General features: G+C 42.7%; 1 pseudogene; it reads right to left on the reverse strand.

Moving 5' to 3' along the window:
- Nucleotides 1-7697: 7697 nt before the first annotated feature.
- On the reverse strand, nucleotides 7698-10971 carry LOC143035814 (uncharacterized; annotated as a pseudogene).
- Nucleotides 10972-13621: the final 2650 nt, after the last annotated feature.

Raw genomic sequence — 13621 nt, forward strand, 5'->3', positions numbered from 1 at the left:
CCACTTTCTTCCCCATTACGCATAACTTAATTTTTTTTGTGTCTCTATTCTTTATTATTTTATCCTTGCAACTCTACTTTTTTTCATCTTTATAGGTTGTACTCACGACTACCACTCTCGTCTCCTCTATTTCCCTTCCTTCGCCTGCCTTATTTCCCTTTTTCCTTTCCTTATTCTTCCTCCTCTCTTCCTCCTCCTCCTCCTTTACACTATCACTCAGTCGATTACATCTTTCCGTTGCCTTCTCCCCTTATGTTTTCTCTCGTCATCACTTTTATTTCCTTGTCTCCGTCCCTGTCTTTCTCGTTTATTCTTGTTCTCCCTATCTCTCTTTTCCCACCTTTTTTTTCCTTCTCCTATGTTGCCAGATTTTTTCGTTCCACTTTTCTTCTCCTGTTATTCATTCTCATTCATTTTCTGCTCCCATTTCCAATTTCTTTTTTTGTCCCATCATTTCGCCTTTTCGTTCCTACTTCCCCATTTGCATTTCTCATCATTCATTCAGACTTCGGTCTTTTCTCATCTCCTATCGTATCACATGTAATCTCATCTTATCTCCCCTCCTCTCCTATCCTCTACTCTCCTCTCCTCTCCTACCCTCACCTCTCATCTCATCTCCCCTTCTCTCTTCTCCTTTCCTCTCCTCTCCTCTCCTTTCCTCTCCTCTCGTCTCGTCTCCTCTCCTCTCCTCTCCTCTCCTCTCCTCTCCTCTCCTCTCCTCTCCTCTCCTCTCCTCTCCTCTCCTCTCCTCTCCTCTCCTCTCTCTCCTCTCCTCTCCTCTCCTCTCTCCTCTCCTCTCCTCTCCTCTCCTCTTCTCTCCTCTCCTCTCCTCTCCTCTCCTCTCCTCTTCTCTCCTCTCCTCTCCTCTCCTCTCTCCTCTCCTCTCCTCTCCTCTCCTCTCCTCTCCTCTCCTCTCCTCTCCTCTCCTCTCCTCTCCTCTCCTCTCCTCTCCTCTCCTCTCTTCTCCTCTCCTCTCCTCTCCTCTCCTCTTTTCTCCTAGCATAATAACTTCTTACCCTCTCCTCTCTTTCTTCGTCCTATCCTCCCCTCTTTTCAAATCCTTACCTCTATTGTTCTTTTCCCTTCTCTCCTTTCTTCTCCTCACTTCCTCCTCCCCTCCTTATCCCTGCCTCTCCTCTTCTATCTTTTACTCTCCTCTTCTCCCTATTATCTCCTCTACCCGCCTCTCCTCTATTTGTCTTTTCTCTCCTCCTCCTTTCTCCTTTCCTTTCCTCTCCTCTCCTCTTCTCATTTATTTCCACTTCCAACTACTCTTCTTTATCTACTCCCTACTCCTCTCCTCTCCTCTCCTTTTCTCTCCTCTCGTCACCCTTCCTCTCCTCTCTTCTCCTCTCCTCTCTTCCCCTCTCCTCTCTTGCCCTCTCCACTCTTCCCCTCTCCTCTATTCTACTCTTATCTTTACTCCTATTCTCTCTTCTCACCTGCTCTCCCTCCTCTCCTCTTTTATTCTTTCCTCTCCTAACTTCTCAACTCCACCTCAACTTCTTTATTTCTTCCTATCCTCTTCTTTCATTCCCTCTCTCTTCTTCTCTCCTTTCTTATCCTATTCTCTCCTGTCTTACCCCTTGCCTCTTCTTTCTTTCCGTTCCTCTTCTCTCCTCTCTTCTCTCCTATCTTTTGCCCCCTCCCTCGTCTCAGCTACCCTCTCGTAACCGTGTCCCTTCCTCACCTTCCCCTCACCCTCACGGTTGGTCACCTGCTTAATAATGTAAATCAAAGCAGAGGCGATTATTAACATCCTGAAGCCACCTAGTTAGTGCCTGGCAGAAGCCATAAAGGCTGTCAGAACTGTCGACTTTGCAAAGAGAAACTTTACATATTAAAGCAGATATACTTGGCTCATCCCTTGGTGAGATGCCAGTTGAAATATGAACTGGCTCTGTAAAGAACTTTTCTCTTGGTAAAATGATTTTTTTTCATCTGCTTCAGTGTAGTTCCGGTAAGTCCACGTAGAAAATTGTACCCTTATTGAGATATTTACCCGCCTAAAATTTCTTAAAAAGCAATTAACTGTTTCTAAATTACTGAAAAAATAGCGTGGGTACGATCTCATGTTTGAAACAGAATTAGAAACAATTGCTAAAAATTAAGCTGCAAAGGTCTATGAGGGAGATCACTATCCTTTTTATGACTTTTTAGCCGAGTTTTGTAGGTGAATAGTTCCATCGTTGAATTTACGTTTAATTCACCCCCATTGAGAAACATTACTTCTTATTACAGAAAGATATCATAAAAGACATATTTAGTTAAGTGAAGGAAAGTTGAAAGTGAACGAAAAAATATAATACCATAGAAGGAACAGTTAACAGAATTAAAAACAGTAATTAAGGAGAGAAGGGTACTTAAGCCCTAGCCAGACGAGCAGGTTGGCCGCCGCAGGTGCAAAGCGGGTCAGCCGCCGCGGAACCGCTTTATATTGATTCCTATGTATAAACCTCTCGTCTGACATAGCCAGGCGGGCTGGCCGCGGCGGTTTCAAGTGGGGAAATGCGTCTCACCCGCCGCGGTCAGGCGGGTAGACCGCCCGTGTGACATCAGCCTTAAAGTGATGGTGGCAACAGAGCTAAACAGAACCCTCACACGTTTTTCTACTACGACTGCCACCAATGCAGAATTACACAGCGTCTCACAACTCCTTGCCAATAATGGTTACCCTAAGTAGTTAGTAGATGAGACAATGAAATAGCATTTGGATAATTCATACAATATTGACTGCAGTCGCCTTAATTCACGGTATACACGGTAGGTTCTACCTCTATCACCTTGTCTAAAAGGATACCAGCACATTTACAGGATGGGGATCTCCTTCACTACACCAATAACATCCATGGAAATTCCCTTAACGAACAACAGTTGTAAACTCAAACATCTATTCTGTATCGCGAAAAAAAAATAATAAGGATTACGGAATCGGTTTCTATTTGTTTGGATAAACCTTCCATCAATATGTAGCTATAACATGAAGTTTTACTCCTATAAATGAGGAAATCTTCCCCGCAACCTACAGGCAACGCGATGGAACTCCGTGGATAACTGCGTCTGACATCCTTTCCCAGGGATTCTTCGTGGGTACAAAATCCCAATGTCACGCTCCATATCTTATTCCTGATTTTTTTTTTTTTTTGTACTATCGTATCGTTGTGTTATTGTAACTACTGAGGATGACCCCTGATTGGGTCAAAAGACGTCTCGATGAAAACAACTTTACTTTGGATATCTCATCAATACCTTGACTTTGAACTTTCGCTCTGTAGCGACGATACCATTGCGAGGAGAAAAAAGGTTTGGTGAGTTTGTCTCCTTTATTATTAATGTATAACTGAGCTCATTTTACATATGGCCAGGAGGCGATATATATACCGCGTGGACAATCACCCGTGGTGCATAATTACCATAATTAGTTGGATTAGGTTAGCTCGGTCAAGCAGGGTTGCACTTTCACAGGCAGGTGTGCATGGCTAACTCGTCAGGTCGCTGCCAAGATGGCGACACAACGCGCGCTCCATTCTGATATTATATAGTCGATCGTACTACGTGGCTATTGGTACGTGGTCCGTACAATACTCCCCTCTTAAAGTTGACTTGGCTTCAGAGTGCATTCTGCATGTGAGGGGTTGGCCAATGGTCATCTCCGCTGGAGACATGTTGAGGTTGCCCCAGATGCTTCAGTGAACGTTGGGCGTGGGTATGTGTAGCGTCGACGGCGGTGGCTAGAGTTAATTGCGATGTGGTAGAATTGAGATGGGTCATCTCCACTGGAGATGTGATAAGGTTGTCCCAGATGGCTCATTGAGCGTTGAACGTAGTAATATCTAGCGTCGATGGCGGTGGCCGTGGTCGGCTGTGGTGCGATTTACAGGACCGTCGAGGTGGATGCTTTAGCAATGACCAGGCGGCTGTTGGCGACATCGATCGGTAACCCGTAATGAATGAGAAAGTCAGCACCGAGTAGAGACGTCCTGACGTCCGCCAGGATGAAGCTCAACGAGTCGTGGTGACCCGCGAAGCTGAGGTGCCGACGTTTACGCCTGGTAATGGTGATGCCGTTGATAGCAATTAGACTTATGCCGACGTCTTTAGAGGCCCAGCATAATGCTGCAGACGTAGGAGAGACGGAACTGCAAGTATTGGTGTTGACATCGAAACGACGTTATGAGGAGCCACGTGTGTTAGAGCGTGTTGGTGCTCCTTCTAGGTTCATCGGATTTGGATGGTAGGTGGGTGAATGGACAGCATCGTGAGGTATACTGTTGATGTCTCCAGTGGCTATTGGGAGAGTTGGAGCGGTAGTGGGTGCGGCAAGAACGGGATACAGGTCCGGTGTAGGCTACAGAGTAGGAACAGTGTTGGTAAGTTGTTCGTCGTTTACTAGTTGGTCGGAACTAAACTGAACTGATTTTACATGCGCGGACAACCACCTGTGGTACATAATTACCATAATTAGTTGGATTAGGTTAGATCGGATCAAGCAGGGTCGCGCTTTCACAGGCAGACATGTATGGCTAGCGCGTCAGGTCATAGCCACGTGGGCGACACAACGCGCGCCCCATTCTGATGTCACGTGATCAATCGTACCACGTGGCTATTGGTACGTGGTCCATACAGCTCTTATAAAGAATATTAAGGGTACTTCTTACAAATTGAACAATGCTACTACTGCTGTATACTTCAACAAAGCCTGTATTCAAAACGGCCTGCTCTCAAATAGGTAGAGCGCCAGAGGACTGGAGGAGTGCCTATATAGTTCCGCTTTAAAAGGGAAAGGAGACAAATGTGAGTGCAATATTTTCAGAGGGATAAGTTTGTTGAGTGAGTTGGGAAGGCTTATGGGAGGGTTTTGATTGAGAGGATTGGGAGGGGAACAGAGGGAGTAATTGGTGAGAAACAGTGTGGGTTTAGGGCAGGCAGGGATTGCCTGGATCAGATTTTTGTGGTAAGGCAGATATGTGAGAAAGCTTTAGGAAAAGGTAGGGATTTTTTTTTTTGGGGGGGGGCCTTTATGGATTTGTAAAAGGCTTACGATAGAGTAGACAGGAAGGCACTGTGGGAGGTTTTGCAGATAAATGGGATTGGGGAAAGCTGTTAAGAGTTGTCAAGATTTTTTACGAGAGTAGTAGACCCTATGTTAGAATGGGAATTGGGGAGAGTAATTGGTCTGAGGTAAAGGTGGGACTGCGCCATGGCTGTGTCATGTCGTCATAACGGTTCAAGGCGTACATGGACGGGATGGTGTGGGAGATAAAGAAGAGGGTAATGGGCAGGGGACTGGAGATGGTTAGAAAAAATGGAGAAAAGTGTGAGGTGAGACAGTTGTTGCTTACTAATGACACTACACTTCTAGCATGGTCAGAGGAGGGATTACATAAGTTAGTGACTGAGTTTGGAGAGGTGTGCATTAAGAGAAAAGTTGAAGGTAAATCTGGGTAAAAGTAAGATGATGAGATGTACAAGGGTAGAGGATGGCAGTGAATTGGAAGTAAGTCTAAAAGGAGGGAGGTTAGAGGAAGTGGGTATTTTTAGGTATTTGGGGCCGCATGTGGTAGGAAAGGGAGGAATGAGGTGGAGGTAAATTGTAGATTGAGAGAAGTAAATAAATGCCTTGGGGGTTAAAACGTGTTATGAGAAATAAGCATCTGGGAATGGATACGAAGAGGAGATTGTATGAAAGGGTGATTGTGCCGACAGCATTGTAAGGGGCAGAGACATGGGATTTAAGAGAGACAGAGTGGATTTTTTTTTAATGTGTGCGATGAAATGTCTGAGAAGTATAGTAGGGGGACACTAGGTTGGGTAGAGTGAGAAACGAGGAGGTGAGGAGGAGAGTGGGAGTAGAAAAGGAGATGGTAGACAGGGCTGATGAAATATTATTGGGATAGTTTAGATACATGGAAAGAATAAGTGAAGAAAGATTAGTATAAAAGGTGTGAAATACAGAAATTGAGTGAGTGAACTTGAGAGAACGACCGAGGATGAGATGGATGGATGAGGTGAAGGGGGCGTTGAGTAAGAGAAGAATGTCTGTTGAGCAAGGAAGGAAGAAGGCAAGGGATAGAGATGAGTGGAGAGTGACTATTTGTGGAAGGAAGGGAGGGATAGAGGATAGGGGTAGAAGATACTTATGTGTGAATGATATTTTGACACACCCCGAAGGGATTGCATCCCGTCTTCTCTTTTTCTGTATGAAGCGACGGAGAAGGGGCGTCGCCGATTAAGTGAAGCGACCTTGCTGTCGATGTACTGTGTCCTATTGTTTTGCGTTTTCCCAGGGCAGTTGGCGGATGCAGAGATAACCCGTCATCCATGAGGAGCGGAAATGGGATGAGTGGAGAGGGTGGTGGAGAGGAGTGAAATGGGTGGGAATAGGTACGTGCCTCTGACTTAGCTACCTCCCTTATAAGGGGGAAAGATCTCTTGCTCTCTCTCTCTCTCTCTCTCTCTCTCTCTCTCTCTATATATATATATATATATATATATATAAATATATATATATATGTATATATATATATATATATATATATATATATATATATATATATATATATATATTGTTGAGACATTCTGACAGGTTGATGCAAGCGGAATAGGAAACACTGGAGTCTTAGTCTTGAGTTTATTCCTGACTAGTTTCGCAGGTATGCAGGTACGCAGGTATGCAGGTACGCAGGTATATTCCTTTGAAAAAGCATACCTGCGAAACTAGTCAGGAATAAACTCAAGACTAAGACTCCTGTGTTTCCTATTCCGCTTACATCATATATATATATATATATATATATATATATATATATATATAACATATATATATATATATATATATATATATATATGTGTATATATATATATATATATATATATATATATATATATATATATATATATATATGTGTGTGTGTGTGTGTGTGTGTATGCATATATACACAATCATAGTGTATTACGATATGTAATAATGACTCGTCGTCATTACCTCACTTTATGCATTTTCGTTTGGTAGGCGACAGACAATTTCATTTAGCTGAACGGCGGATCCAGGCCAGAACTGAGCAGTGATCGATCGAAACCATGTAGCAGCAGAGGTGGTGTTTGACGTTGGTATGCTGTTGACTGTTGCAAGGAGTAAATACTAAAGTTCATATAGTCACGCGTTTTTATTATTCATATTTCTCATATAGACTCGCGTTTCTTCTCTCCTATCACTTTTCAATTTTGACTTTTCTTCCTCTTTTGTTTTCTTCGTCTTTTTCTTTGCCTTTTTCTTGTCTTCATCTTCTGTTGTACCAACGCAATTCCTAATAAATTATTCTAACGTTTTGCACTGTTCCATGTTTGCAGTGGTAGCTCACTTTCCCCGTTCCGCCATGGCACGCTAAGCTTTGAACTCTCCTATCCCCTCTCATTGTCATACGTACCCGGTTTTGACCCCAGTGCCTAATGGTAATTGACATTTTTCTTGACTTTGTAAGCACGAATTGTAACGGGTTCGGCCGCAGCTTAGCGCCTCTTGGCGTCACCTTCTATTTTGTTGTTATTATGTTGATATTGTTTCTACAATCGCCAGCCATTTAAGTCCACTGATCAATTGGTTTATATCCCTGCTATAAACAATTTGTACATAGTTTTGGCTGCTGCCAGACGATTTTATTCAACCGCAGGAGACACACATAATATCCCCTGGCTACTTATACATTTGTACTGACTGCTGCCACCAGTTTAACTGAGGGAACTCCTCCATTCCGCAGTGACAGGGTTAATCTCAGAGGTGACTGAATTCCAGGTTCCATTGAGTCTGACGTCCGTTCTCTGGCTAAAATGAATAATTTGACGTTTCAGAAATAAAATATACAGAACATGTTTCTGTATTGGAGCGGTTAATCCGATTTCCCTCATTCCATTAGATTAGTGTTCGTCTTTTCATTAGATATTTCATATCATTTCCATTTCTTGAGTTCATTTACTACACCTCCTGTCCCTCCTGTCCCTCTTTCGTCTCATGCTAACTCCCACTCTCCTTCATCTACCCTTGTCCACTTTCTGTTCTCCTCCTCTTTCTCTTTCCTTTGCCTTGTGTCACATCCTCCTATTTCTCCATTTCTCCACGTCTCCCTCGCCCTTTATCTTTCTCTTTCAGTTCCTTGTTTTCCTTTCCTCCTCTATCCTCTCTTTCCCTCCTCTCCTCTGTTTCCCATTTTCCTTACCTCCTCCCTTCCGTCTCTCCCACCGACGCCTTCGTCCCCCACCCCCGTCCCCTTATTCCTCCTCGCTCCCTTCCCTCGTCCAACCCGTCTTCCTTTCCCTTCATTTCACACTTGATCCCCACGCCATTTTATTCTTCCTTACTCACCACTCCTTTTTTTTTTCCTTTCTACTTCCTGCCCACCCCCCTACTTGGTTCCCTTCCTCTTTTTCCAGCTTCTTTTCCCTCTCCTCCCTACCCCCTTCTTCCTCATCCTCATCCCCGATTCTCTTCACCCCCTTCTCTCCCTCCCCAAACCCTTTACCTCCTTTTTTCAGTCAGTTCTTTGACCACTTTCATTCTTTTTTCTCTTTCATTCATCATGGCTCAAATCTTCTTTTCTTTCCTTCTTGGCTTTGATCGAGCGTCCATCGGAACGGGGCCACGGAAGAAAGCAGGCCAGCAATGATTGGAACTGGTAGAGCTATGCCTGATGGTAATGGAAATAGCGACAAATATATACAGGCCTCTTGCATTTTAACGTTATCATTACTACTTCTATTACTACTACTGCTACTACTTCTACTACTACTACTACTACTACTACTACTACTACTACTACTACTACTACTACTACTACTACTACTACTACTACTACTACTACTACTATTTTTTTTTTTTTCTTTTTTTAAGGATACGACCTCCATCCTCGTGGAGCTGTGTTGTGGAGGCAATCAGGATGTGTCTCCCGCAGACACAGTTCATTGGCCCCTCTCTCGCCAATGACTGTGGTCCACGACCCTTTTATTTTTACTATAGCCTAATACAGAAGTTCATTTATCCTACTGTCAACCACCGTCTGCTCAAAATCTAGGTTTTGTATATGTGCTGATTTGGGCGGTGGGGACATGGTACCTTTCAGGCATAGGAGGGCTGATCTTAGAAGTGAGAATGACAGTCTACATCTCATTCATGAAACAATGCTTCTTTTTGGTTGTTGTTTCTTTTCAGCCATCACCTCTGCCAGCCGAGCGTAGAATGCCTTTGCTCTAGGACCCATCCCACCTGAAGTCGTAAAGGTTATAGGAGTGAAGGAGCCCTGGTCTACATTCTTTATACGCTCTTCGCACATTCTGATTTTCTCATACTCGTTCCGGAAGTGTGATGCCTCAATGGTTAGATTGCTGTAACAGGGGGCCATAGGATCAAATATTCACATGTCAAAGAAAGCCAATTGCCCCCGTGTCCAGAAGCCTCTTGCGCTGACATACACTCTTGCTTCATCTAGTGTGTTGGACCTGCGGTATCTGAAGTTCTCCCCTCCTAGTGGGAGTAATGTTGGTTCGATAGTCACATCCTTGCACATCTACCGAAGCATTTGGGCAGAGAGATCCCTTACCTCATCATGTCGTATGCAAATGAATCCACCCTGCTTGCATATCATCGCATGGTCTGGAGTAAACTGTACATCACAGAAACATCTGTTAGGAAGCCCTTCCAATGGCCATCCATACCTCAGGGCAATGACATCCGTGAATTCTCTTTTATTTAGGGTGAATCCGTTTGCCGTGATTGGTAGTATTGTCGGCCAATTGGACGCCCCAACTTCCTGTACCATTGTTATCTTTCTTTTTATACAATTCGATAGCCGACCTAAAAGTGCTCGAAGTTCCTCCTTCTGGCTGTCTTCCCTTCCCTTTGAAATGTTTCTTCTAATTTCTCTGATTTCCTCTGTTAGTCTCCTTCCGTTGATCTTGTGACACGATGTTGTTTGTCAAGGAGGACGTGAGTTTCAAGGAGTTTCGGTGTTCTATGTCGGCAAGGTTTAGCGGGTTGGAGATGCCCAGCCCTTCCATTCTAGGTGGAAATTCAGTAAGTTTTCTTTCCTCTACGTCCGTTGGTGATGGCCGAAATTAGCTCGTTTCTGATGGTTTCTTCAAAGGGTCTTATAAAGTCGGTGATGTTCGGTACCGTCCTTAATATGTAGTTCCACTTATGTTTAACCCCGTATATGAATGCTGCATATGCCACCTGCGGTTCGGTCTTTGCAAAGTTGGTTAGAAGCCTAACTTCCGCCACCCATTCGTTAACTTTCTTTTCAACATATTGCTTTATAAAAGATTATGAGCCGATCACTGCACCAAGATGTCTTTTCCCCTCTTTTGTTACCGTCATTTCATTGTTCTCGAAGAGGATTTTGGCATTGTCAAAATATTCTGGCTTCACTATGAGGACAGACTTCTTTGCATTCGGGATGTAACCCTAGTCCGGGCCGTGTGCCAGCATCTAGATCCCACCATTTTTTTAAGTCAGCTACTTTTCCTGCCCCCGTGAGATCATCTGCATATGCTACCTGTTTGACCCTGGTGTCCTCATATTGTCTCCCCTGCTGCAGGTGCATAAGACCAAGCGCGTATATTGCCATAGCCACCGGGTCTCCCTGAGTGGTGCCTTCCCCGAATTTGATGATCTCCACTTTCGTCTCTCTCTCTCTTTTTTTTTTCAACTCTATTGGTGACAGATAGCTTTGCAGGTTCTCTGTACATGTTCTCCACGTACTTGACCAATACTGGGAATTTGATTTTGATGTTGTGTATAGTAGCCTCTCTATTCAAGTTGTTGAATGCGTTGGATGCATCGAATAATAAGACTGCTTCGCAGTCTGGTTCCTCGAATATCTTCCTCATGGCGTGGATTGCTGCCTCGGAACCCGCCTGTTGCCCCGCGCACACCTGTAGGCTGCCAGCCGCTTCTCGCACCTTGTCCTTCCCGACTTTCATGATAGATTTTCATGTTATTCTTCTCAACACCTCACCTATACCAATCGGACGACAGCCAGGCTTCTTATCCAGCGGGATGAGAAAGTAAGAGGGGATGAGAAAGTAAGAGACAGCGTGAGGGAGAGGGAAATGGAGAGATAGATGGATAGATAGATAGATAGATAGATAGATAGATAGATAGATACATAGATAGATAGATAGATAGATAGATAGATAGATAGATAGATAGATAGATAGATAGACAGGAAAATAGATAGGTAGGTAGGTAGATATATAGATAGATAGATAGATAGATAGATAGATAGATAGATAGATAGATAGATAGATAGATAGATAGATAGATAGATAGATAGATAGATAGATAGATAGATAGAGAAGGAGATAGAGAGAGAGAGAGAGAGAGAGAGGGAGAGAGAGAGGGAGAGAGAGAGAGAGAGAGAAAGAGAGAGAGAGAGAGAGAGAGAGAGAGAGAGAGAGAGAGAGAGAGAGAGAGAGAGAGAGAGAGAGAGAGAGAGACAAACAGGGAGATAGAGAGAGAGTGTGTCAGAGACAGAGAGGGGAGGATTTTGAGAGAGAAATAGTAAGGATGGGAGAAGTAGATGAAGAGAAAAAGGAGGCGAGAGAAGGAGAAAGAGAGTGGGAGAGGGAGACAGATGGATGAAGAGAAAAGAGCGAGAGAGAGAGAGAGAGAGAGAGAGAGAGAGAGAGAGAGAGAGAGAGAGAGAGAGAGAGAGAGAGAGAGAGAGAGAGAGAGAGAGAGAGAGAGAGAGAGAGAGAGAGAGAGAGAGAGAGAGAGAGAGAATTTAATATTGCGGGATATAAACACTTTCATCAGGATAGAAACCACAAGAAAGGTGGGGGTGTTCTGTTTTACGTAAAAAACAATGTTCATGCTTGTGTTTTAGAGAAAGTGAAACAGGATGCATATGATAGTTTGTGGGTTGAGTTAACCCAAACAAATGGACAAAAAATTAATGTAGGTGTAATATATAGGCCAAAGACATTATCATTAGCAGACGACAAACTGTTATTTCAAGAATTGTTAAGTTTCTGCAACTGGGATCTATTGATAATGGGTGATTTCAATTTTACTGACATTGATTGGATGACCCTTGAACATGGCCATATAGGTAGTCGCTTGATTGATTTTCTTGGTGACAATTACTTAATTCAGCATGTAAAAGAGCCCACAAGATATGGAAACTTACTCGATCTATTGATCACTAGCCGCGAAAGCATGGTAACTGATGTAGAAGTCGGTGAATCTGTTGCAAATAGCGATCACAACTTAGTTACATTCAAACTCTTAAAAAAAAATAGAATAAATACTTGTGTTTCTAAAATACCCGATTTCAGTAAAGCTCAGTTCATAGGACTACGTCAGGAGCTTCAGCTTACAGATTGGGAGGCAAAATTAAACAAAAGACCTGTAGATCAGATGTGGGAAATATTTCAAAATACGCTCACTAAGATGATTCAAACTTACATTCCTTTAAGGACAGACGTCCCCCAAATCAGGCTCGCCCAAAGTGGCTCGACAAAGAAACTGAAAAAAGTATTGCTAAAAAGAGACAGGCTTATAAGAAATATAAGTGTTCGGGTGTATCTAATGACTATGAAAGTTATGTATCAATACAGAGCGATTTAAAAAAGACAATAAGAAAAAGAAAACGACAATACGAAATGAACATCGCTGATAAATCCAAAGAGAATCCTAAAGAGTTCTATAATTACATTAGAGATAAAAAGGTTGTTAGGAATCACATTGGTCCACTATTATCTGCTGACGGTCAACTTGAATATTCAAATGAAGGAATGTGTAATATCTTAAACAATTATTTTAGCTCGGTATTCGTAAACGAAACACCTCAAAGTGAACTCCAAACTGAAACCTGCGAAAAGTATAGGGTAAACTTATTCACTACGGTAAACATAACAAAAGAAAAAATTAAAAAGGGCATAGATAAACCCAAAGTTAATAAAACACCAGGAAATGAAAAATGAGATTGTTGTTCCATTAGAAATTATTTTCAAGAAATCCATCATATCCGGAGATGTCCCAAGAGAATGGAAGCTAGCTAACGTTACTCCCATATTCAAAAAAGGTGACAAAAAGAAGCCAAATAATTATAGGCCTATAAGTTTGACTTCAAATGTATGAAAAATAATGGAAACTATCATCAGAGATGCTATCGAACATCATTTAGAAAGTAACCGTTTGATAAATGATAGCCAGCATGGTTTCAGACGGAAACGTTCTTGCGTGACTAACTTACTCGAATTCTACAACACAGTTATCTCGAATTATGACAAAAGAAACAATATAGATTTAATATATCTAGACTTTGCAAAAGCTTTTGATACCGTCCCACACGAAAGGCTACTTACTAAATTAGCTTTACACGGAATAAGTGGTAACCTATTAAGTTGGACTAGTAATTGGTTGAATGGTCGAAAACAGAGAGTTGTTTTAAATGGAAAAACTTCTAGATGGAAAAATGTTACAAGTGGAGTTCCTCAGGGTTCCGTTCTTGGGCCACTTCTATCCATAGTATATATAAATGATATAGACCATGGACTAAAATCTACTGTTTCCAAATTTGCTGATGATACAAAACTGTGCAGAATGGCAAATGATCACTTAAACCAA

This window comes from Oratosquilla oratoria, chromosome 2, assembly GCF_046742065.1.
Source record: "Oratosquilla oratoria isolate Oo_2021 chromosome 2, ASM4674206v1, whole genome shotgun sequence".
In the NCBI taxonomy this organism is placed as follows: domain Eukaryota; kingdom Metazoa; phylum Arthropoda; class Malacostraca; order Stomatopoda; family Squillidae; genus Oratosquilla; species Oratosquilla oratoria.